Source organism: Orbicella franksi, chromosome 4 (genome assembly GCF_964199315.1).
Source record: "Orbicella franksi chromosome 4, jaOrbFran1.1, whole genome shotgun sequence".
Lineage (NCBI taxonomy): Eukaryota > Metazoa > Cnidaria > Anthozoa > Scleractinia > Merulinidae > Orbicella > Orbicella franksi.
Genome location: NC_138148.1, coordinates 27393039 through 27416499, shown reverse-complemented (window position 1 = coordinate 27416499; position 23461 = coordinate 27393039). Strand labels below are relative to the sequence as shown.

General features: G+C 41.0%; 2 pseudogenes across 2 annotated transcripts in view; both read left to right on the top strand.

Annotated features, from left to right (window-relative positions):
- The window catches only part of LOC145485097 (uncharacterized), a 51755-nt pseudogene extending 28615 nt beyond the window's left edge, over positions 1 to 23140 (top strand). Inside the window, exon 6 of the transcript XR_014049143.1 lies at positions 18679 to 23140. The product of XR_014049143.1 is annotated as an uncharacterized LOC145485097 (transcript). The remainder of the gene's footprint in view (positions 1 to 18678) is intronic.
- Positions 14341 to 18669, top strand: LOC145484520 (uncharacterized; annotated as a pseudogene). The gene is made up of 2 exons (XR_014049024.1): positions 14341 to 15440; positions 15743 to 18669. The product of XR_014049024.1 is annotated as an uncharacterized LOC145484520 (transcript).
- Positions 23141 to 23461: the final 321 nt, after the last annotated feature.

Sequence of the window (23461 nt, the reverse complement as noted above, 5' to 3'; positions counted from 1 at the left end):
AAGAAGGTTGCAAACAGAGTTAGTCAGTCCTTGGGCGTAGTAGAGACAAAAGAGGCAGCGATACTTGTTTTCAATATAATGATTCTCCCACTCTTTGATTACTGCGATATCGCGTGGAGCAGTCTGCTACAACAACACCAGGATAGATTACAGTGCCTGCAAAATAGATCTTCCCTTATAATAACAAGGTGCACCCGCTCTTCGGAGGCAATGGGGTATTTGCACTGACCAACTCTTTCCAGCAGACACTCCTACCATAAAGCAAAGCTTGTTTTTCCCTGTCTTAAGTTAATAGTTCCAAGTTATTTCGTATCATATTTTACCAGAAAGGCCACCGAAAACTCAGTAAAGAAAAAGAACAGATGGCATTACGAAAAAAGGTTTTAGAGAATATTTTACCAAATTGTCCGATGTTCATAACTATATGCCAAAGGGCAGCGTTTCAGGCTTTTTTAGAGAAAGTAAAGCTTGATTTTGGGAAAAGTACATTTCTTTTTAGTGGTACAAAACTTTTAATGAACGTCCTTAAAATATTATAAACGCTGAAAACATACAGAACTTCTGCCGACGAGCAAAAACCTTTTCATTCACATCATAATTTTTTTAGAACATTTTAAATTCTTAGATTCTTCGATTTCTAATTTCTAATTTAATCAATACTGTAGACAGATTTTTAATGTATATTTACTGAATTAATTATATATTTACAGGGCCCCAATGGATACCAGCCTTCGAGCTGAATGGGCCATCCTGTAGAAATAAAGATTTGCTTTACTTTACTGATTGATTTTCTAGAGACTGGTATATTAAGTATTGGTTTTCAGCAAAATGCTACGACACTATTTCTTATTTGATGTATAGTTAAATCGCTCAATAGAAATCATATACTCATTAAAGATGATTTCCAGTCCGTACTGCGCAGTCTCAGCACTCTAATGTGGCTAACGTTTATAAACATTTTAAGTCTCACTCGATGGAATGCGAATCGATATTATTCGTTACGAACCACATACCTTATCTTTTAGGCCTTTCAAATTCTTTTTCCAACGGCCTCATTGATTTTTAAAGCTGGAAAGTTTTTTAATCAAGTGATATGAGAAAGAACCGAGCATAAAGCTTCGACCGCTTCGCGTCCATAATGGCGGTTGTTTTGAAAGTTTGAATTTACTTCATTTAACAATTAAGTAGTTGCGAGATGTTTACATTTTGTGATGTCTTACATGACACAAAACAAAAAACGTAAACAAACTTTCGAGAGTGCGCAGTACCGACTGGAAATCATCTTTAAAGCGAGGGTAATTTAATTTGATTGCTGATTCTTTTGAAGCATCAGATAGACACCATTTGATGAACTTCTTGGACTAAATTGACTACTTTCATTATATTGCTGCCTCTGCGAGTGGGGAATGTGAAAAAACTTAATCTTAATCCTGTGCCGTGATCGGTTCCGGGGGGGGGGGTTCATATAAAAGAACGGGGGTTCTCGTCGTACCTTTTAAGGGTTAAAAACGCTGTTCTCATGCCTCTGATGATGTTCAGCCTCAAAGGGAGCTTTTGCAGTACCATTTAGGGTACCGGTACTCGACAAAACAAATATGACAGAAGATAATTCGTTGTTTTAGAATTGCTACCTCTTGGGGATGAAAAACACTTCAAGCAACGCCCACAAAACAGGATCTTCATACCGCCTAGGGGTTCTCTTAAAATTTCCGACGACCACCCCCGTCCTTTTTATATGGGAGTCCTTCCTCCCCCGGGGATCGACTACCTCATCAGGTAACATTAGGCTATTTTGCCTCTCGGAATTACCGACCGTTTTCCGCAAGAAAATGATGTTCCTTATGCTATATAATTCATCCTTTATTGACCAGACTTGTTCGGTCAAGAAGGCTGCTTGTAATCCATCAAATATTTTCGCTCGCGCGATAGATCTAAACGTATCACGTGACTGAATATGCCCCAGCTAAAACTGTGGAATATGCGAGTGCTATTCTCTAATTTTCAAAATTTCGCGTCTCGCGTGTCGCGTGTTGAAGGATACTAAACACGATAGCCTCCATTTGGCGCGAAAATATGCTCGGATATTTTGTCCTTGGACATTATCTGCTCCTCAAAGCTTCCTAGAGCTACGCTCTAGGCAAACTGTTCGCTTCTCGGAACAGATAATATACGCAGACAAATATCCGAGCACATTTTCGCCCCAAATGGAGGCTATTGTTAATATAGATATGGACCCTTTTAGCTTGGGCCGTTTGTTTTCCTAATACAGACAACGTGATGTTCTCTAGAGAATTGCTCTTTTATCCATCTAAAATTCATTCATTCATATACATGTGACTATTTGAAAATTCGATAGCAAGAATTCTCAAGAGTATCTTCACATGGTCTGGAATGGGGCAACAAACCGCGCAAGCTAACAAGGTTCATTGGTCTCATTTCGTTTCTTTTTTTTTTTTCTCTTGTGTAATTGGTAAAAAAATCATGTAAAAAGGAGGAAGTTTCTGGAGCTTTGAATTGCACCTTATAAAGACCAAGAAACATTAAGCAACAAGTCGAGTGATTGTAACACGTCGTGAGAATACTTGGTGAAGTTTGTGGAAATCTTTCTCCCAGTGACAAGTTGCACGATTCTGGTTTGAATTTGACTGGCCTAGTCAGTCTAACCAAACCGAACGAATAGTCAGTTTAACCGCTCCAGTGGTGGCTTATGCATTTAATAAATCCTTTATTGAACACGCAAACAAAAGGCAAAGAAAAGAACTTGGCCAATATCCCGATATCGTGACCTCACGCTTGATAAATAACGCATATATGTAGACGGTCACTAACAAAATATCAAGGCGAGCTAATTCTGTAAACAGCAATTTCCTTCCTTGATCGATCAGTCACACACTGTTATCTTTGATTACATTTTAATACTTGCTCAGGTGATAGGAAGAGAGTCCAAAAAGAAACTAAGTTTATTTGCTCCAGGTCTACTGTAGGTTTTGTGCGACAAAATGGCTTAATATTGGTGTCCGCGTCCGCTTAACAGAGGACTCAAGCTGGTGTTCCCACTTAATATGGGGTCCGCTTAATACAGGTCTTACTGTAGCTTGCAACTGAGGCTAATGCAGGGAGTCTAATGACATTGATCTCCTTTTAATGATATTCCTCCGCATGATCCTCCATTTCAAGCTAGTTCCAGTCCAATACCGAGAATACGAAAATGGTCTATTTTCTCTTCCGGTTTAGTCACAAACCACGCAAGGTAAAGACCTGGAACCAGTCAGCCTGTGACGTCAAAACATGACACACTTTCAGAACCAAACAAACAGAAACAAAACGCTTTACGAAGCGCAAGTGGGTTAATATTTGGAATGCCAATATAAATTAGGGAAATAGAAAATGGTAACCACGGTTGAGCTATGTAAATTAAAAAGGGGCTGACCCCCCTTATGATAATCTACGAACCTCGGTCACTGTCCAGATACAGTCGCCAGCTAGCCCAAAACTGGCGAACGTTTTAACAGATCATCGAATGAAAAACATTGCCATTAAAAAAAATAAAAAAAAAAAAACTCACTTGGTGAGTAAATCGTAAAATCTCCACATGAACAAATTCAGCAGCGACCTATTTGCAGGATCAAAGTAGCAACTGACTCAGTGTTACATCCAACTTCGGGCTTCACCTGAGCCCCTTGTGATACGACCCAGCGTTGTAGAACGTTTCCAGTTCATAAAAGCTTCTCAGGGATGGACATTTTTTTTTTAATTGCTCTTTTTTTTATTAATGCATGTGTTTATGTCAAAAAAAAAAAAAATATGCATTTACCGAAAAGCAGCATCTGACTTTCCGATTTGTATCAAAAAAAAAGCATGTGGAGCTTTTAATTGATCGAGCATCTCGATTGCCAACTGAAAACATGCTAGCCCCACAAAAGCAGCATTGTCGCTCCCTAAATTAACACTAGTGTTAAGCCCTGGCCAAAAGCAACTTGCGACTCAGTTTCGCCAGCTGGACTTACGTGCTCTTGCGTTGACTTGCGATGACTTACGCTCACTTCGGTCCACATCAAATTTTCACGCAAGTCGACGCAAGATTTTCATCCTTTGCCCACCCAACCCAAGTCAGCGCGAGTTGAGTGACGTTCATTCAACGTTGTAACAAGCTATTAGCCAGTGAAATACAAGGCATGTCAGCGTGATGGTTACATTGTGGGCGCGCGGAACTAAGCCTAAGACTAAGCTTTGTTGCGACATGTGTGTACTTACTGTATCAACCATAAATGTAATGAAAACCATAAATGTAATAGCAGCAATAAATGTAATACAAATTTACCGTAAATGTAATACTGACCATAGATTTAATCACTTTTAACCACAAATGTAATAAATCCACTAACCATAAATGTAATAACATTTGACCATAAAAAAATGTAATAAACGGAATAACCATAACTGTCACAAGACTTAGCCATAAACGCAATAAACTGCCTATTAGACCTATTACCTCTGAGTCAAGGAGCCACTCACCCTCCCACTGTCTTACTTACTTGCTCTTTCATAGGCCTTATTCCCCCTAGTTTTTTTTTCTCGCTGGAGCAGGCTACATACAGGGAGGACAGAGGGTCCGTTCATCAAATTGGAGGACTCATTGCCCCCAGCACCGTTTTGGCCCAGGGGTCGAAACCTGAGAAGGCATCATTATAGTCCGTGCGAACATTTACAAAGTACTAAGAGTATGAATATAAAGCCTATATACAGACGAGATTTCAAGTGCTCTAAAATAAGTGCGTTTGAGGTACTGAAAGTTTATGACGTTTAAGTGCACTTGAGGTGAGCGGGGAATTGAAAACGTTTTATACATTTGGAGACACGAGATGTTCTTAAAGTAATTTTACAGGCAATTGAGAGAATTTTGGGACGCCCCAGCTTCAAGCGAAAATAAAAAAGCGCCAAGTATTATTGCTTCCGGTTCGAACTTCTACAGTCATTTGCTCGACCCGTTTAAGACTTAGTCATTCTTTTAGAATTCAGTTGCGCATTAATAGTTAGTATTATACTTCATATTGTTTCCCCACGTCACAGTTATTTTACTCTTTCGCTATCAGCAATACCAGGTTTGACGTTAATACAAACCTGAATCTTTGCACAATTTCTTTAATTAATTGTTAGTTGCCACGCTTTGTTGAGTTAACGTTGGTATAAACCAAGTTTTGTTCTATAGATTGTTGTCTAATATTTTACCCTTGCATGGCCCATGTGCCTCGCTGAATGTCAAATATATCTACACTGGTTCACAAAAATATAAGTGGACTACAACTTTGGCCAAAGCACAGTACGCAGTCTTGTTTAAAATAGTTGCACTTCCCCCACCCCTCCTCCAAGACAGCAGTACTGTCCCGGGGCCGGCCCGTTAGCACTGTTAAGCCATTGACTGGGTACAACCGACCTGAAGGGCCTTTGAGCACGCATCCTGGAGCACACGATTTCTCAAATCAGGATAAATATATATGCAAATGATGGGGTGAGGGGGAAAAATTTAAAATTAAAACAGGTCTATTCTCTGTAAGGTGGTGTTTGACTGGAATTCTACCTCTTCTTGTCTTTTCGAAGTTGGAAAGTCCCAAACATTTTCACTTGCAAACATCTCAAGCGCAATTATTTTAGACCAATCGGGCCGGATCTCGTCTGTAATGATGCCGTTTCGGGTTCTGCCCTCTGGACCAAAACGCTGCTGGGGCAATGACTCCTCCAATTTGACTTGGGGAGCCCCTGTCCTCTCTGTACGAAGTAAGAGAGTTTCAGGGTTGGTGGCCACTTGACGCACAGGTAATAGGTAGTTTATTGCATTTATGGTTAAGCCTTATAACAGTTATGGTTGTTCTGTTTATTACATTTATGGTCAAATTAGAGGTTATGATGTACCTGAGTGTTCGCGCGCGTTGCTTCCTCGCAACTCCCTCCATTTAGCGTCTACTAAGCCACGACTGCTATTCGTATGAAAATGGTAGGTAATTCTCTGCACAAAATATCCAGTGTACCTCTTGTCATTCGGAAGTGAAACTCATCTATCGAATATGTCGACACTATAACTTCGAAAAACCCGTAATTTTTGTCTAAATCTCGCCTCATAAAGATGGAAGTTGCTGCTATAACACAAATTTCTACTTCATCATTAGACTCGATCAACATTTCCTCCTCATCAGCCTTCAAAGGCTCATCTAACATTAATCTCAACTCGGTCGTAATGTTGGTGTCTCTTCAGGCAACTCGCACTCAAAGCAGGCGAAATTTGTAACAAAATGGAACAACTTTTTCCATTTGAGAAATTCCCGGAAATTCACACCGAAATTTCCGGATATTTTTTCTAAATGGAAAGTGCCACTGGTCTCTAAAATTGTCAATGAAAAATTCGCTTTTTAAAATTATATTAATTAAAATGAAAATGTAGGCAAACAAAGTCAAAAGTACTCAGTGAAAATGTAGATAAACAAAGTCAAAATACTCAGGTTTAGGTAAACATCTTGGCTTGGCAAAAGTCAGAGGCTCTAAGTAGAGTTTGGATTGTTAGGAATAATCTTCACATTGCATTGCCGAAACTTAAACAAAAGGAACTTGCCTCAAACTCGACGGAAATTTTATTACTTACTCTACAGGATTACCTTGATGTCATCGCTTTCGAAAAGATTCGTTTTCAAAATGTTTCCGGTCAGGGAAGCCACTGTTTCCAAATTCCTCCGATTTAAAGGCCGTTTCCGAAAACAGGCTCTGTTTTCGTGACGAATTAGTGTGGACGGTAGACCCAATAGCTGCGTTTTCAAATTTTTCCAGCGTAGCGTAGACGAGGCCTAAATGTTAACCAAGTGTAAACGATCTGATAGATACAGCCGATAACTGATGACTATTTTTAACATTTTTCATTAAATGATAATCCCTTTCTTATATTATTTTTTTCAGCATTTTAATTATAATAATACATGTTACATATAAACTTATATAACCAACAAAGAATTTTAGTGAAAATCGAGAAAGGTTATTACAGAGGAAGGTAAGTAAGTCAGTCGATCGGTCAGTAACTACCTTGTGATTTTATTCATTCTAGACCCCATACCTTCGCTTTCTGGACTAAGCAAGACACGGAGCTCTGGGAAGCGTTAAGCGAACGTAGCCAGATTCTGTCGGCTATATTGGTCACACACCGCATGCTTTGTCCAAAACGAAATAAGCGCTGCTTGATTTACAAAGACTTTATTAAATGATTGATTGATTGATTGATTGATTGATTGATTGATTGATTGATTGATTGATTGATTGATTGATTGATAAATTTATTTCAATACACGGTAAAAAATCCTTCAGCATTATGTATATCAGAAGTATAAAATATCTAAGTCAGCTAAACTAACGAATAATCTATACAGTATTACAAGAATAAAAACCTATAATATCACTAAAGCTGCTTTTTAAGGATGCTGTGTCTCATTCAAAGCTGTAATGTTGTAGTTTACCTTTTAGTTCGGAGTTCAGGAGAAAGGTTGCTCCACAACATGGCATCTCTTTAAATAATTGATGCGAAACTTCTCTTTAAATAATCGATGCGGGGCTGTGGAAGGGTCAATTTACTCTCAGAATTTCCTCAGTTGATACAAAGTCGTATCATTTCGAGATACGAATCGAGATTGTAGATATTCAGGGATCAACCCATGTAAAGTTTGAACATCATCAAAATGGTGGCTATTAGCCTTTGATGATTAAGTTTTCGCCAGACTTTTTTGTCTACATCATGAATTGTTGTCGACATTTTCTCGAGCCTCTATACTTTGACACGAAATTCTACATGGCATTACCATTATCATGTGGAATAAAACGCTAAGTTCGTTCTGAATGCAGTCCGTCGTTTGAGCAATTTTTTCCTTAAAAAAGATGCTCTTCATTGATAATGAAACGCTTTCATTGTTTCAGAGTCTTCAAAGGAAACTAATCACGGCAGACAGTTTTGCCGCGCTCCCTGGAGCTATTTGCGCCATCAGTCAAACGCAAAAGAGAATATTGTTCTAGGCGTATAATAAGATCTTTATTCAACACGCAAAAAAGCTAACAAAAAGAACTTGGCCAATATCCGGATAGCGTGACCTCACGCGCTTGATCAATGAACGCATATTTATAGACGGTCCCTCACAAAATGCCAACGGGAGCTAATTCTGTAAACTGCAATTTCCTGTCATGATCAGTCACAGACTGTTATCTTTGAGTAAATTTTAATGCTTGCTAAGGCGCCAGGAAAAGAGTTCAAAAAGAAACTAAGGTGATTCGTGGAAGGTATAGTAAGAGAACAGCTCCTAATAAGAGCTTAACTGGGCAAAGAGGTGTAATCTGATTGGCTAAACAGGGACCATTGAACGATCGATAGACGGCGCAGATCGGTCAGTGGGTTATGCTAAAAACAATTCGAGTGCTCGTTCTCCGTTGCCACCCACATCGATAGTTGACACAGGACGTCGCTGGTCAACTACAATCAGTCGATTGAAACCTCCAGCTCGTTGTGTAATTATCATGTTGCCAGGGAACTGATGCGTTCTCTGAAGCGCGCAAAAGTCTTTGTTTTCTGAAGGATGCCTTAGGGAGCCACTTGTCAGTTTGTTCCATTGTTTTTCCGCAATGTTGCTTGGAATGATTTTGTCAGATATTGGGCTGTCTGTTAAGTGCCAGCGTCGGATCTGTGTTTGTAGTCCATTTTCGTCGTCCATCTTTTCTACAATTTTCACTTACAGCCGATCAAGGCACGACATGTCGCTCAATTGAGGTTGTTTTTTTTTAAAGTGAAATTAGCAGAAAATGTTTTTTTTTCCTTTGTTAGCTAGTGTAGAATTTTTCCGAGATTCGACTATATTCTGTGGTTCAGTCAATTTTTCCTGTTCGCAGCACGAGCTGATTGGAACCTTGTTGTTCAGTGACCAATCAGTGCTGTATGTTAGTGAATATCAGTTCTCTATTTGTTATTTGTATATCTAACTATTCTGATGTAGAGCATGGGTACGAGGGCGAATCCAAGATTTTTCTTAGGAGGGGGTGCACCACTAAGAAATGGCCTAACTGACTGGTGAGGTAAACAAATTTCAAAAGCGAATACGAAGAAGGTTTCATCTCAGGGGGGGAGGTGTGCATCCCCTCCACCCTTCCTCTAGATCCATCCCCGGGCTATTTTATAGTACGCTCAAGCTCGGGAAACTGATTTGTCAAATCGAAAACAAAAACGATTTTTGGATCGCTTGCCATTTTCAGATATACATAGAATACTCTCAAAAGTTCAATTTCTATTGTGGATCTGTGAAAATTTCAGACTGCTGGGCAGAAAAAGACATTCGCAAACGGACAGACCAAAGAACGTAAAGAATTTGGCCAATATCCAGCCATCTTGGTCAACAACAAAATGCCAACTCGAGCCAGCTCAGAAACGTTTGCAGTGGTGCCAGTGACCGCAATTTCCTGAATTTTCTCTCTTTTACTTGATTACTAGGCAGATGTCGACCCTCTAATGCTGTCTGTCTTTGAGCTCTATTATACCGCTGCACATGTACATAGACTATGTAATTAATACTATTCACTGAGACGTGAAGAAAAGACTCGAGCGTGTCCAAAAATATCAGCAGACTGCCTGTCTAAGTTTTATTCAGATCGAATATACAAAGGAGTCACGCATCAGTTTGTTCCGTGGCTTGAAATTTACTCCCCTGGATATTTCGTTTTTTAGAAGAGTTAGAGTTCGTCATCAATTTTTGTCGTCCATCGTATCTAGTGCAATATTTACCTCCAGCTGATAAAGGTACAGTCTGTTTCTCAATTAATGTATTGTAAAGGTAAACTAGCAGAAAGTTTGACTTTCGTTTTAGGTAATGTGATAATTTTTTCTGTTTACAGCACGGGCTTCTAGCCCGCTTTTGATCGATTCTGTCGACGTTCTAACACCAATCAGTAAGTTAAGGTATGTTACTGAATAGGTTCCCTGTTCTATTCGTATCTAACTTCTTTAATGAAGTTTCAGTAGTGAAAATAAATTTGAAAACCACCTTCAAACAGCGTAATCGTCTAGAAAGTTTATGTCAGGGCAGACTTTGCTTTCCATTGCCAAGTCTAAACATTGCGACTTCGCCAGTTAAGTTTGTGCATTTGTTTTGAAGAGAAACTGAATTTGAAATCTTAACGCTGGCAAACGAAAACTAGCAAAAGTTTGGCTCAACAACATAGACCGATCGACATGAGGGAAGCTTTCTATCGATTTTAAAGGCATTTTCGTTTTCGTCGTCGTTTTCGCCTACCGATGCACTTTCAGTTTCATAACATAATCCTTGAGTTAATTACATGGATATAACAAGCACTGCCTTGTCGGATTCAGAGCTTGGCATTAGGCTCGGCACTCTTTTATATTCAACCAAAAGATATATTCTCTTGATTCAACTTTCTACGCATTTCGCAGCTGTCAGGGTAAGAATGCGTATTTTGTTGACCATTGAGGGTGAACAAGAGATTGTATGCTTATTCATGCGCAGGAAGTAAACACAGTGTTTTATTTAGAGCCTTTTAGGAAGCTTAAACCCGCGCGGATTTTACGTAAAGTTTAACTGCTTGGCATTGCTTAATACCGGCAACATTTTCCTTGCAAAAAGTCGCGCGACAATGTTTCCTTTAAAAAAACTGGAAGTTGAAAGCCTTGCTCCGTGTGCCACCCTTTAGCGAGTTGAAGCAACTTCTTAGGCGAATTAGAAGTGACGTTAACTTGATCTATTATATGGCCACCTCCGTGAGTTAAGAAGATGAGCTAAATCCTTAGCTTCGACTGAGGTGTGATCTGCTACCCGAGCTGACAAGATGGCGCTATCTTGTCCGCTAACGATTACGCGCGGTATCCCGCTGTTTCTTCATCCCATATAATAAATCCTTCATCGACCAAGCTTGTCAAGATGGTAGGGATATTGTTTGTTCGAGCGGTCAAGCGGTCATGACGGCTGGATATTGGCCTCTTTCTTGGCAAAAGTTTCTACGATGATCTAGATCGGGGTCCCTTGAACATGTTGCTGTACACGGAAAAAGGGTGGTAAAACGCGCAACATGTTTCAACTTGCCATGCAACATTGATGCATAAATATTTGCCTTAAAATAAAGGCAAAAAGGTTACGTCATTCCCAAGCGTAACAGTCGCAACAGAAAAGCTGGGTATCTACAGCTGTAGTTCTTTTGTTAAAACAGATTGTTTATTGAAATCTCGAAAAATAATCAAAAGTGCAGTTTCCCAAGAGGGTCCCACTGGGGTTAACCGTCAACTGTCAAATGGCCAAAAAATTAACCGTCAACCGCCAAAAACGTAATATTTTTACATTTTTACCGTCAATCGTCAAATGTAAAAGCTAGCCAATATTAGCCGTCGAAATAATTAAGAACTCAACGTTTGACTTAAATGGGTCAAGGGCCCATTAACTGATCTTTTCGAGCCGTTGCTAAGGAAAATTCATTCTCATATAACCTCATCATTTTTAGTTAGTTCAGAGTTATTTCATGTGTTTTAACTTTTTCATGATCAGTAGTACCAGTGATGACGTCATCAGGCCACGCCCTTGGTCATGTGACTAATACTGAAAAATGCAAAGGCTCCCAGGCAAATAACTTTATCGGGACTTTTTTCATTGAGTTAATATTTTAATTGAAATCCTCATTACGCTATGCATAGATTTTGTTTCATTTCTAAAAGGTCAGATTTTTAGAGAATTTCAAAATATTGAAAAATTCGTAATTTTCTGAAAAAGCGTGATTTCGAAAAAGTAATGCACAGCTGTGTTCCCAACGTTGGATTGAATCGAAATTCGTCGAAAAAGGGTGGATTTATACTGGTAATTGAACTGAGTGGAGTGCAATTTGATCTGAAATCACACGCGTGATTTCAAAATCGAACGAGCGCGCAGCGCGAGTTCGATTTGAAATCACAAGTATGATTTCAGACCAAAATTGCACGACACGAAGTTCAATTGCCACTTTATTAGATCCATTTTGAAATTGTACAATTTTATCGCCTTAATTTTTAGACTTTTGGTGTATTGTTTCAGTAGCCGGTTTGATAAAAAAAAAAGCGGAACCGGAAACGCCTTTACGTCTGATTTAGTATGCAAAACGATGTCATGTGACGAAAACTCATCCGAGCATGACAAAGAAACAAGCGGTTTTGAAGTCAGAACGAAAATAGTCTGCTTCAGGTATAAAAGTTCAATTCTCGTCGCCTGAATCAATGATGGAAGGTCTTTCTTTCTTCTGTGGTTGAGGCTGAGACGTTTCATTGTCTTTGGAGAAGGAATTTGAAGGTGCATCCTGCGTAATTCTGCGATGGATTTCTTTTGAGTTGTGAAACTCCCTCGAGTGCACGATGCCCAGTGGATGGTACGTTTTTTTTCTTTCATACCGTTTAATGGCATGATTTTAAGGGAGTCCAGCTCGTTATCACCTCCGTTTCTTTTTGTGACCTCGGCGAAGGACTCAATACTCAGGACCTTGTCAAGTTCTTGCGGCGCCATTAGTTTCAAGATATTTCCAAGATGGCGGGACTAACACCAGCTTCGTAAGACGTTCATTCATTCACTGTTTTGTGGAGCGGGGCGTATTTTGACTGTGTTTATTCACAGCGACAGAGTTGAGCTCTTTTGTTGCTTCGTTTGAAACTACCAGAAACCTGGAAACATCTACCTTCTTGAGATGGCCATGAGATTTGTTGTTGTGTGGTTTTCGTTTGTTTATGTTTTACTGGACTCGGTATCATACGGATTTTGAGCAGATATTGAAGAAAAATCGCCAAAATATTCGTCAAAATGGACACTGAAAGTTGGAAACTTCCATTAAAGTAGGTGTTCAGCCTGAAGGAACTGATAACCGTCATTTAAAAACTGTCATTAATTACATTCGTCAAGCTTATTGGAAAAAAAAACACAATAACAACAAAGTTTTGGTAATACTAGTTGCTAAATTCTCCACACAATGGCTTTTTGCCTTTCATTTTCCTGAAATTTTATTGTTTACTTTAAACTAATATTGAAATCTGATTTTTGTTTTGTTTTACTGCCCCATTCTCAATGGCTGAGAAAAAGATGCGATTTAGAGCAAAAAATAGTGCGATTCGTGAATAAATCGCGCCATTGAGAGCCAATCAGATTGCAAGGATAACCAGTGATTTCAAAATGGATTTAATAAAATGTAAAACCGCGTTTCCTTTAGCATTTAAGAAAAACGGAAGTGCGCCCGATATCTCTTGGAAGTTACCCTATCAGCGCATGCGCAATTTACACTTCCAGCGCACTTCGGTAAGATCAAACAAAGCCACATGGAGTTAGTTTTTCTCTTTCTGTTGCTCTTGTTTTTCTGTCTTTCTCTTATTTTGCATTCGCTTGTACTTTTTTTACTTTGCATTTTGTGAAACACAAAGAGAAACATCTTAAATGTAAGCGAATTTGCAAGTTCTTGAGTTGTTTTTATTTTCCGCGCTCAGGCTGTCGTAACTAACCGGAAGTGAAATTTCAACTCCTTAGCAACGCGCGCGAGCGCGCGCATGAATTAACTAATGGGCCCTTAAGTTATGCTGTTTATAAATAATCGTTTTAATATATCCAAGAAATGCCTTTATGTGCGAGTCCTTTAACTCAGTCTGGTCTCGGGTGCAGGCGATTGATATGTTCAGCGGTAACAAAGGGGAAGTGATCACCCTTATTAGACACACATTTGAAGACCAAAATCTAATTTTTAATGCACAAATTATAGAACTAACTCGGATTATTCAAATATGGGCAAAACAGTATCCGTTTAATTAAAAGAAATACAGCCAACCGTCAAACCAACGTAACCGTCAGCCGTCAAAGGTATATCCCCATTGAGACCCTCAGAGTACAAATTCTACAGCAAAGTGGACGTTACTCGGTTTGACGAAATGGCCTCAATAAAACTATACTGTACAAACTTCATTTCGAATTCTTCGAAATCCTCGAAAATTTGGTCCACTTTTCCAGGCTTCCAGCCTTCATATAAGGTGGATGATGTGTCTGTGAAAAGATCTGACTGCTGATTTCAATCAATGCATTGCCGAGATCCGGTACCTCTCTTATGGCAGCGGCAAACCCCAAAATATCAACGCCACTTCCGGTTTTCGTGTCCTCGAAGTTTGTAAGAGTTGAGTCGTGCGAATTCCTGTAGATTTTTCTGTAACCAATAGGGTTTTGTAAGAGTACAGGGTTAGCTCACTGCTTACCCCCTAACCTGCATGGAGGAGCAGGGTTTTAGTTTGTCAGGGTTGTCTTTTCCTTAGCCACTGAAGGCGACGGATACTTGCCTTTCGCCATTCTTCCCCAGCTGTAGCTTGTAGGAAAGTGCATTACCAGGGTAACAACGAGGATGTGCAACAGCCGACATGGTGGCCGGGCCTGTTTGAGACGGAGGGCTTTTGTCAGCATTTTGAGGGTGTACCTGATGGCTAAATAGCACCCAGTCGAGACTCAATTCCACCCTTCAACCCCGCATTTTTATTTATCATTTAAGAGACCCAAAGTAACCTTGGGGTCCTGTTTTTCAGGCTTTGACAGCTACTCCAGCAGGTCCTTGATCACTGCTGATATAAGGAAGGATGGCTCTGCAGCCGTTTCAAGATGAGCAGTTGAACTATTTCAAGTTTGCTTCCATTGTACTAAATGAATTTCCCAAGGCATTACGTCATACTTTCAGATCCATGTGGGAAAACACCTTTGGACATATCCCTGGTTTCCAGCCATGGGATGACTCTACTGCTGTAAGAAATCTGTTTCTCACTACAGAGGGTGGCACAACCAAAGTTTCAACAAACCTTTCTTATGAAGAATGGGATTGTACAGCCTTGTTCCAGGCCACTATTTACGCGCGGTCCTTCGCTTTGCCCGACAGTAAAGGTCATCGCAGGACACTCAGTGATCTGTACGTGAAGCCCCATAAGTTAGCTCATGGAACATTCCATGCTTCTGTGATGAGCCCGGGTGGAAATAGGGCAGAAACATTTGCACTTGCAATTGATCAACTACGACTGCTAAGAAATTTGCTTTGTCACTCAACCAGTTCTGAGATTGTCAAAGCAACGTTTGATTGATACGTGCAGCTCTCTAAAGATGCATTCAAAGCTCTAGGAATCAAAGTAGATCCCATTGATGTCATTGGTGGTTTGACCGAGTCGGATTTTCCCACAAAAGAAGTTCGCAAATTGGAGCAGGCTATGAAACAGGAGACCCGGGCATACATCAACTTTCTCGAGGGCATGAGGTCGGATATCACCGATGAGTTAAAAGCGCTATCAACTGTAATGACGGAAAACATGGAGAGCACAGCAACGAAAGACGACATCGCTACGTTGGAACAAAAGATGAATGATTTGACCATGAAACCATCACTTACTCGAGACGAGCCGGGTAACACATTCTATTCTATCTTTGTAGAGTAACGGTTTTAATGTTTCAAAATACGCTACTGGCAAAGCTAAATTTAAAACTGCATTCATTTATCTGGTATCATGCCAGCAATTGCTAGGTTCTTCCTAAACTTCGTCGAGTACTATCGATTGCTTGACTTTAAATTTTAATTGATGAAGTCTTTGTTTTGCCAAAGTAATCCAAGGTCTTCCAAGGCTTAACAGTACACTTAGGTTATCATACATAGAGAAAGTTATTTTCATGATTGTTACTGTTTTACTGTGTATTTCTGTCGTTTAAAGATACGAAGCAATCTCTGCCCAAATCATGTCTTCCTCCAATGGTTCCGCACTTCACTGGCCGCCGGAGGGAGTGTGAAGAAATCACTGGTCACGTGACTTCTGGATCCACCGGAATCGTGTCGATCTGGGGTTCACCAGGATACGGAAAAACGTCGGTTGCAATAGCCGTTGGACATCATCTCGACTCACAGGGTTTACCCGTCTACTTCCTCTCCTTACGAGGACTTCAGTCAAAAGCTGATCTGACACAGAAGCTTCTTAGCGTTTTTAGACGACCTGCCACAAATGACCAGCAACAACAACAGCGTATTTCACTGGATGATAAGCTTTTCCAAGTTTTTGACGAGGTTTCAGATTCTTTTGTACTAATTCTTGATAATGCTGATGAGTTACTGGAAAGTGGAATAGCGAAAGTCAAAGAAGATTTCACACATTACCTCGAAGAAATTCTCAGACGAACCGAGAAAGTTACATTTGTTATAACCACGAGGGAATCGTTAGATTTTATGAATGTTCAATTCCAAGGACACCAGGCGGTAAGAATTTGTCCATTAGATGAGCTTTCCTCCCAAACCCTTGTTCACGAATTACTCCCAAATGCCACCACTGCAAACTGCAAACGAATTCAGCAAATCTGCGGTCATGTACCTTTGGCCATGAAGTTATTGTGTTCCTCCATTTCTGAAGACGACGTTGACGACCAAAGTCAAGCTCTAGATGACTTCGCGAGGTGTTTAGAAAGTAATGATATTGTGGAGATGTTGGACAATCCAGATTATCCAAGCCATCTAAGACTGAAACTCCTATTTGACTCTTCATTTCAGAGACTCTCTGCTCAACAGAAAGTAGCCCTTGTGTCCTTGAGTCTTCTTCCAGAGAGTTTCGATCTTAAGATTGCTGCAGCTGTTTTAGGTGTGTCTCAAATTCTTGCGGCGAAAAAAACCCTGCAAACGCTTCGTAGGAGATCTTTTCTCGATTCAGGTTCCAAATCTGGGTTATTTACGATACATAAACTACTTCAGTCATTTGCAAGAGACAGGGGAGAACATGAAATGAAAGGAACAATTCTTGATGCCAAATCTCGGTTGTGTGCGTTTTACTTCTCCCGATTCGAGGAGCTTAATGAGCAGTTTTTGACAGGAGATTCCATGTCTGCATTCATTGAGTTCTATGAACATGAACAGAGTTTCCTTACAAGTCTCACAGAGGGCTGTCACGATTCCAAGACTTCTGACAATGTTTTTCGAGCTCTGGTAAAAGCAGAGCTATTTCTAGACAGCCTATTTTGGTGCGAGGGAAAAAAGATTGACAAAGTTTACGATTCAGCAATTCAAGCAGCCAGGAAAGATGGGAACAACATGATCTATAAGCAGTTACTTGTTTCCTTGGCTTTTGCTGAAGTAACTTGGGGTTCTCAAGGTAGGGCGATACAGCTTCTTTCGGAAGGGAAGTATGAGCTCTCGTGTCCTTCCGTACTGGTTCATGATAGAGGAAAGCACCTTTGTTACAGAGGCATCTATCAACTGGTTACCGGAAAAACAGAAGACGGAGTTCAGCACTTACAAGAGGCTCTTTCCTTGATGGATGACACCCCTGACTCCGAGCAGAGGATTCTAAGAATCATTATGCTTCAGATACTTGCTATTTATTATCGATTCGTAAAGAATCCCTCAAGAATGTCAATGTTCTACAGCAAAGCGCTCGAGGAATGCAGAACAGTGGGAGACACAAACCTTCTTATTATTCCTGCAATGAAGAAAAGAAGGAGTGAAAATGGAGAAGAGGAAATGATCGAAAGAAACCCTGAAAATTTAATAAATACCCCATTAACATTAGAAATTCTCGTTCTCGTGAGCGAAGCAATAAAACATGTATCTGATCCTGACACCAAACAGTGTGTAAGCAACGTCGTGCTAAATATGACAAAAGAGTTCGAAAACCCAGTCCTCCAGAGTTCACTTGGTTTGTTTAATTTCCAGCGCAATGTTAATAGAGTACTTGAGAAAGTGTCCGGCAAACGTGAAGACGCAGAGAAACTGTCCGCGGAAAGGATCCTGTATCATGAAAAGGCAATTGAACAATGCAAGCGTAGCAAAGAAAATTCGCTAATCCACGAACTCAACTCCGCGACTCTGGCACTTCATCAAGAAGCACTAGCAAAGAGCTATGCTGACCACGGGGTAACACTACATTCACGAGGCGGCTTTTCCTCAGCTCTACAGTCTAAACAGCGTTCACTTAATATCAGGCTTGAACTGTTTGGAGAAGGAGACTCAAGAACAGCTGACAGTTACCATTCACTCGTTGTCACACAACATGAACTAGGCGACTTTTCCTCAGCTCTTCAGTCTGCACAGCGTGCACTGGATATCAGGCGCAAACTCTTCGGAGAAGAACACTCAAGCACAGCTGACAGTTACCATTCACTCGGGGTCACACAAATTAACCTAGGCGACTTTTCCTCAGCTCTTCAGTCTTCACAGCGTGCACTGGATATCAGGCGCAAACTCTTTGGAGAAGAACACTCAAGTACAGCTCACAGTTACCATTTACTCGGGGTCACACAACATGAACTAGGCGACTTTTCTTCAGCTCTTCAGTCTGCACAGCGTGCACTGGATATCAGGCGCAAACTCTTTGGAGAAGAACACTCAAGCACAGCTGACAGTTACCATTCACTCGAGATCAAACAACATGATCTAGGCGACTTTTCCTCAGCTCTTCAGTCTGCACAGCGTGCACTGGATATCAGGCGCAAACTCTTTGGAGAAGAACACTCAAGCACAGCTGACAGTTACCATTCACTCGGTGTCACACAACATCAACTAGGCGACTTTTCCTCAGCTCTTCAGTCTGCACAGCGTGCACTGGATATCAGGCGCAAACTCTTTGGAGAAGAACACTCAAGCACAGCTGACAGTTACCATTCACTCGAGATCAAACAACATGAACTAGGCGACTTTTCCTCAGCTCTTCAGTCTGCACAGCGTGCACTGGATATCAGGCGCAAACTCTTTGGAGAAGAACACTCAAGCACAGCTGACAGTTACGATTCCCTCGGTGTCACACAACATCAACTAGGCGACTTTTCCTCAGCTCTTCAGTCTGCACAGCGTGCACTGGATATCAGGCGCAAACTCTTTGGAGAAGAACACTCAAGCACAGCTGACAGTTACGATTCCCTCGGTGTCACACAACATCAACTAGGCGACTTTTCCTCAGCTCTTCAGTCTTCACAGCGTGCACTGGATATCAGGCGCAAACTCTTTGGAGAAGAACACTCAAGTACAGCTCACAGTTACCATTTACTCGGGGTCACACAACATGAACTAGGCGACTTTTCTTCAGCTCTTCAGTCTGCACAACGTGCACTGGATATCAGGCGCAAACTCTTTGGAGAAGAACACTCAAGCACAGCTGACAGTTACCATTCACTCGAGATCAAACAACATGATCTAGGCGACTTTTCCTCAGCTCTTCAGTCTGCACAGCGTGCACTGGATATCAGGCGCAAACTCTTTGGAGAAGAACACTCAAGCACAGCTGACAGTTACCATTCACTCGGTGTCACACAACATCAACTAGGCGACTTTTCCTCAGCTCTTCAGTCTGCACAGCGTGCACTGGATATCAGGCGCAAACTCTTTGGAGAAGAACACTCAAGCACAGCTGACAGTTACCATTCACTCGAGATCAAACAACATGAACTAGGCGACTTTTCCTCAGCTCTTCAGTCTGCACAGCGTGCACTGGATATCAGGCGCAAACTCTTTGGAGAAGAACACTCAAGCACAGCTGACAGTTACGATTCCCTCGGTGTCACACAACATCAACTAGGCGACTTTTCCTCAGCTCTTCAGTCTGCACAGCGTGCACTGGATATCAGGCGCAAACTCTTTGGAGAAGAACACTCAAGCACAGCTGACAGTTACCATTCACTCGAGATCACACAACATGAACTAGGCGACTTTTCCTCAGCTCTTCAGTCTGCACAGCGTGCACTGGATATCAGGCGCAAACTCTTCGGAGAAGAACACTCAAGCACAGCTGACAGTTACGATTCACTCGGTGTCACACAACATGAACTAGGCGACTTTTCCTCAGCTCTTCAGTCTAAACAGCGTGCACTTAATATCAGGCGTAAACTGTTTGGAGAAGAACACTCAAGAACAGCTGACAGTTACCGTTCACTTGAGATCACACAAGATGAACTAGGCGACTTTTCCTCAGCTCTTCAGTCTGCACAGCGTGCACTGGATATCAGTCGCAAACTCTTAGGAGAAGGACACTGAAGCACAGTTGACAGTTACCATTTACTCAGGGTTACACAACGTGAACTAGGAGATTTTTCCTCAGCTCTTCAGTCTGCACAGCGTGTACTGGATATTAGGCGCAAACTCTTTGGAGAAGAACACTCAAGCACAGCTGACAGTTACCATTCACTCGGGATCACATAACATGAACTAGGCGACTTTTCCTCAGCTCTTCAGTCTGCACATCGTGCACTGGATATCAGGCGTAACCTGTTTGGAGAAGAACACTCAAGCGCAGCTCACAGTTACCATTCACTCGGGGTCACACAATATAACCTAGGCGACTTTTCCTCAGCTCTTCAGTCTAAACAGAGGGCACTGGATATCAGGTACAAACTCTTTGGAGAAGAACACTCAAGCACAGCTGACAGTTACGATTCACTCGGTGTCACACAACATCAACTAGGCGACTTTTCCTCAGCTCTTCAGCCTACACAGGGTGCACTGGATATCAGGCGAACACTCTTTGGAGAAGAACACTCAAGCACAGCTGACAGTTACGATTCACTCGGGGTCACACAACATGCACTAAGCGACTTTTCCTCAGCTCTTCAGTCTGCACAGCGTGTACTGGATATTAGGCGCAAACTCTTTGGAGAAGAACACCCAAGTGTAGCTGACAGTTACCATTCACTGGGGGTAGCACAGCATAAACTAGACGACCTTTCCTCAGCTGTTCAGTCTGCACAGCGTGCACTGGATATTAGGCGCAAACTCTTTGGAGAAGAACACTCAAGCACAGCCCACAGTTACCCTTCACTCGGGGTCACACAACATAACCTAGGCGTCTTTTTCTCAGCTCTTCAGTCTGCACAGCGTGCACTGGATATTAGGCGCAAACTCTTTGGAGAAGAACACTCAAGCACAGCTGACAGTTACGATTCACTCGGGGTCACATAACATGAACTAGGCGACTTTTCCTCAGCTCTTCAGTCTGCACAGGGTGCACTGGATATCAGGCGAAAACTCTTTGGAGAAGAACACCCAAGCACAGGTGACAGTTACGATAAACTCGGGTTCACACAACATCAACTACGCGACTTTTTCTTAGCTCTTCAGTCTGCACAGCATGCACTGGATATTAGGCGCAAACTCTTTGGAGAAGAACACCCAAGTGTAGCTGACAGTTACCATTCACTGGGGGTAGCACACCATAAACTAGACGACCTTTCCTCACTTTTCTTCGGCTCTTCAGTCTGCACAGCGTGCACAGGATATCAGGCGTAAACTATTTGGAAAAGAGCACTCAAGCACAGCTGACAGTTACCATTTACGCGGGGTAACACATCATGAACTAGGCGACTTTTCCTCGGCTTTTCAGTCTGGACAGCATGCACTGGATATCAGGCGTAAACTGTTTGGAAAAATCCACTCAAGCACAGCTGACAGTTACCATTCACGCGGGGTAGCACAACATGATTTAGGCGACTTTTACTCAGCTCTTCAGTCTGCACAGCGTGCATTGGATATCACGTGGAAACTGTTTGGAGAAGAACACTCAAGCACTTTTGACAGTTACCATTTACTCGGAGACACACAGTGTGAACCGGGCGAATTCTTCTTAGCTCTTTAGTCTAAACAGCGTGCTCTTGATATCGGACTTAAACTGTTTGGAGAAGAACACCCGAGTGTAGCTGAAAGTTATTCTAAACTCGCGATAATACAAAAAGTGCAAGGCGAGGATGCTTCAGCTCGTCAGTCTGAACAGCATGCTCTTGATATCATTCAAAAACTGTTTGGCGAAGAACACTAAGGCACAAAGTGCCAGCAAGTATTTCATTCTTGTCAAAGCTGAAATCCATCAGGTAACATTTTGATATGATTTTTGTTTGATTACATGACTTGACATTTCCATGGCAACCATGTTTTCAAAGGTTGTTTCACCAAAAGTTGGTGTTTTAAGTCAGCTTAAATATTTCTTTTAGAGTTTGGATGATATATTTTACTAAAATATCTTTAGATTTTCTGTATTTTAATGTATTTCCTGATTTCTTGAACTCAGTTTTAAGATTGATTGCTTTCATTACTTGATGCTATCGAAATGTGTTATTTACGTTTGTTGTACATATCTTGCGTGAAAACATTTAAATACTTAGGTGCAGTTTTTAACAATTTCATGATTTGTAAAGCTCACGCGGAGTATCTGTGTAAGAAGGTGGCAAACAGAGTTAGTCAGTCCTTGGGCGTAGTAGAGGTTATGTGACAAAAGAGGCAGCGATTCTTGTTTACAATATAACGATTTTCCCAATCTTTGATTGCTGCGATATCGCGTGGAGCAGTCTGCTACAACAACACCAGGACAGATTACAGCGCCTGCAAAATAGATCTGCCCTTATAATAACAAGGTGCACTTGCTCTGCGGAGGTCATGGGGTATTTACACTGACCGTCGTCTTTCCAGCAGACACTCCTACCACAAAGCAAAGCTTGTTTTTCTCTCTCTTAAGTTACTAGTTTCAAGTTATTTCGTGTCATATTTTACCAAAGAGGCCACTGAAAATTCAATAAAGAAAAAGTAAGAGATAGCATTACAAAAAAAGGTTTTAGAGAATACTTTACCAAATTATCTGATATTCATTACTATATACCAGAAGACAGAGTCTGAGGTTCTTTTTTTGCCGAAAGTGAAGCTTGATTTTGAGAGAAGTACATTTCTTTTTAGCGGTACAAAACCTTTTAACGAACTTTAATCCTTCTTGATCCTGAAAATATTATAAACGCTGAAAACATACAGACCTTCTGCCGCTGAGCATGAACCTTTTTATTCACATCATGATTTTTTAGACATTTTAAATTCTTAATTCTTTGATTTCTAATTTCTAATTTAATCAATACTGTAGATAGAGTTTTAATGTATATTTAATTAATTATATATTTACAGGGCCCCTATGGATACCACACTTCGAGCTGAATAGGCCACCCTGCATGTAGAAATAAAGATTTACTGTACTTTACTGATTTATTTTCTAGAGACGGGTATATTAAGTATTGGTTTTCGGCAAAATGCTAAGACACTATTTCTTATTTGATGTAGAGTTAAATCGCTCAATAGAAATCATATACTTATTAAAGTAACTGTAATTTAATTTGATTGTTAATTTTTCGAAGCAAGGGATGAAGACAGCACTTGATCAACTTCTTGGACTGAACTGACCACTTTTATCTGGCTGGCTCCGGGATTGAAGAATGTGAAAAAATTAATCTTAATCCTGTGCTGTGATCGGCTCCTGGGGGGACTCTCATCAGGAGCCCAGTGATGGGCCCCTGCTCCCATATAAAACGGACGGGGTTTGTCGTCATACCTTTTAGGGATTAAAAACGCGGTTCGGGTACCTTTAAGGGAATTCAGTTTAAAAGGGAGCTTTTGCAGTATCATTTAGGTTAATGAGCCGAAACAAATATGACAG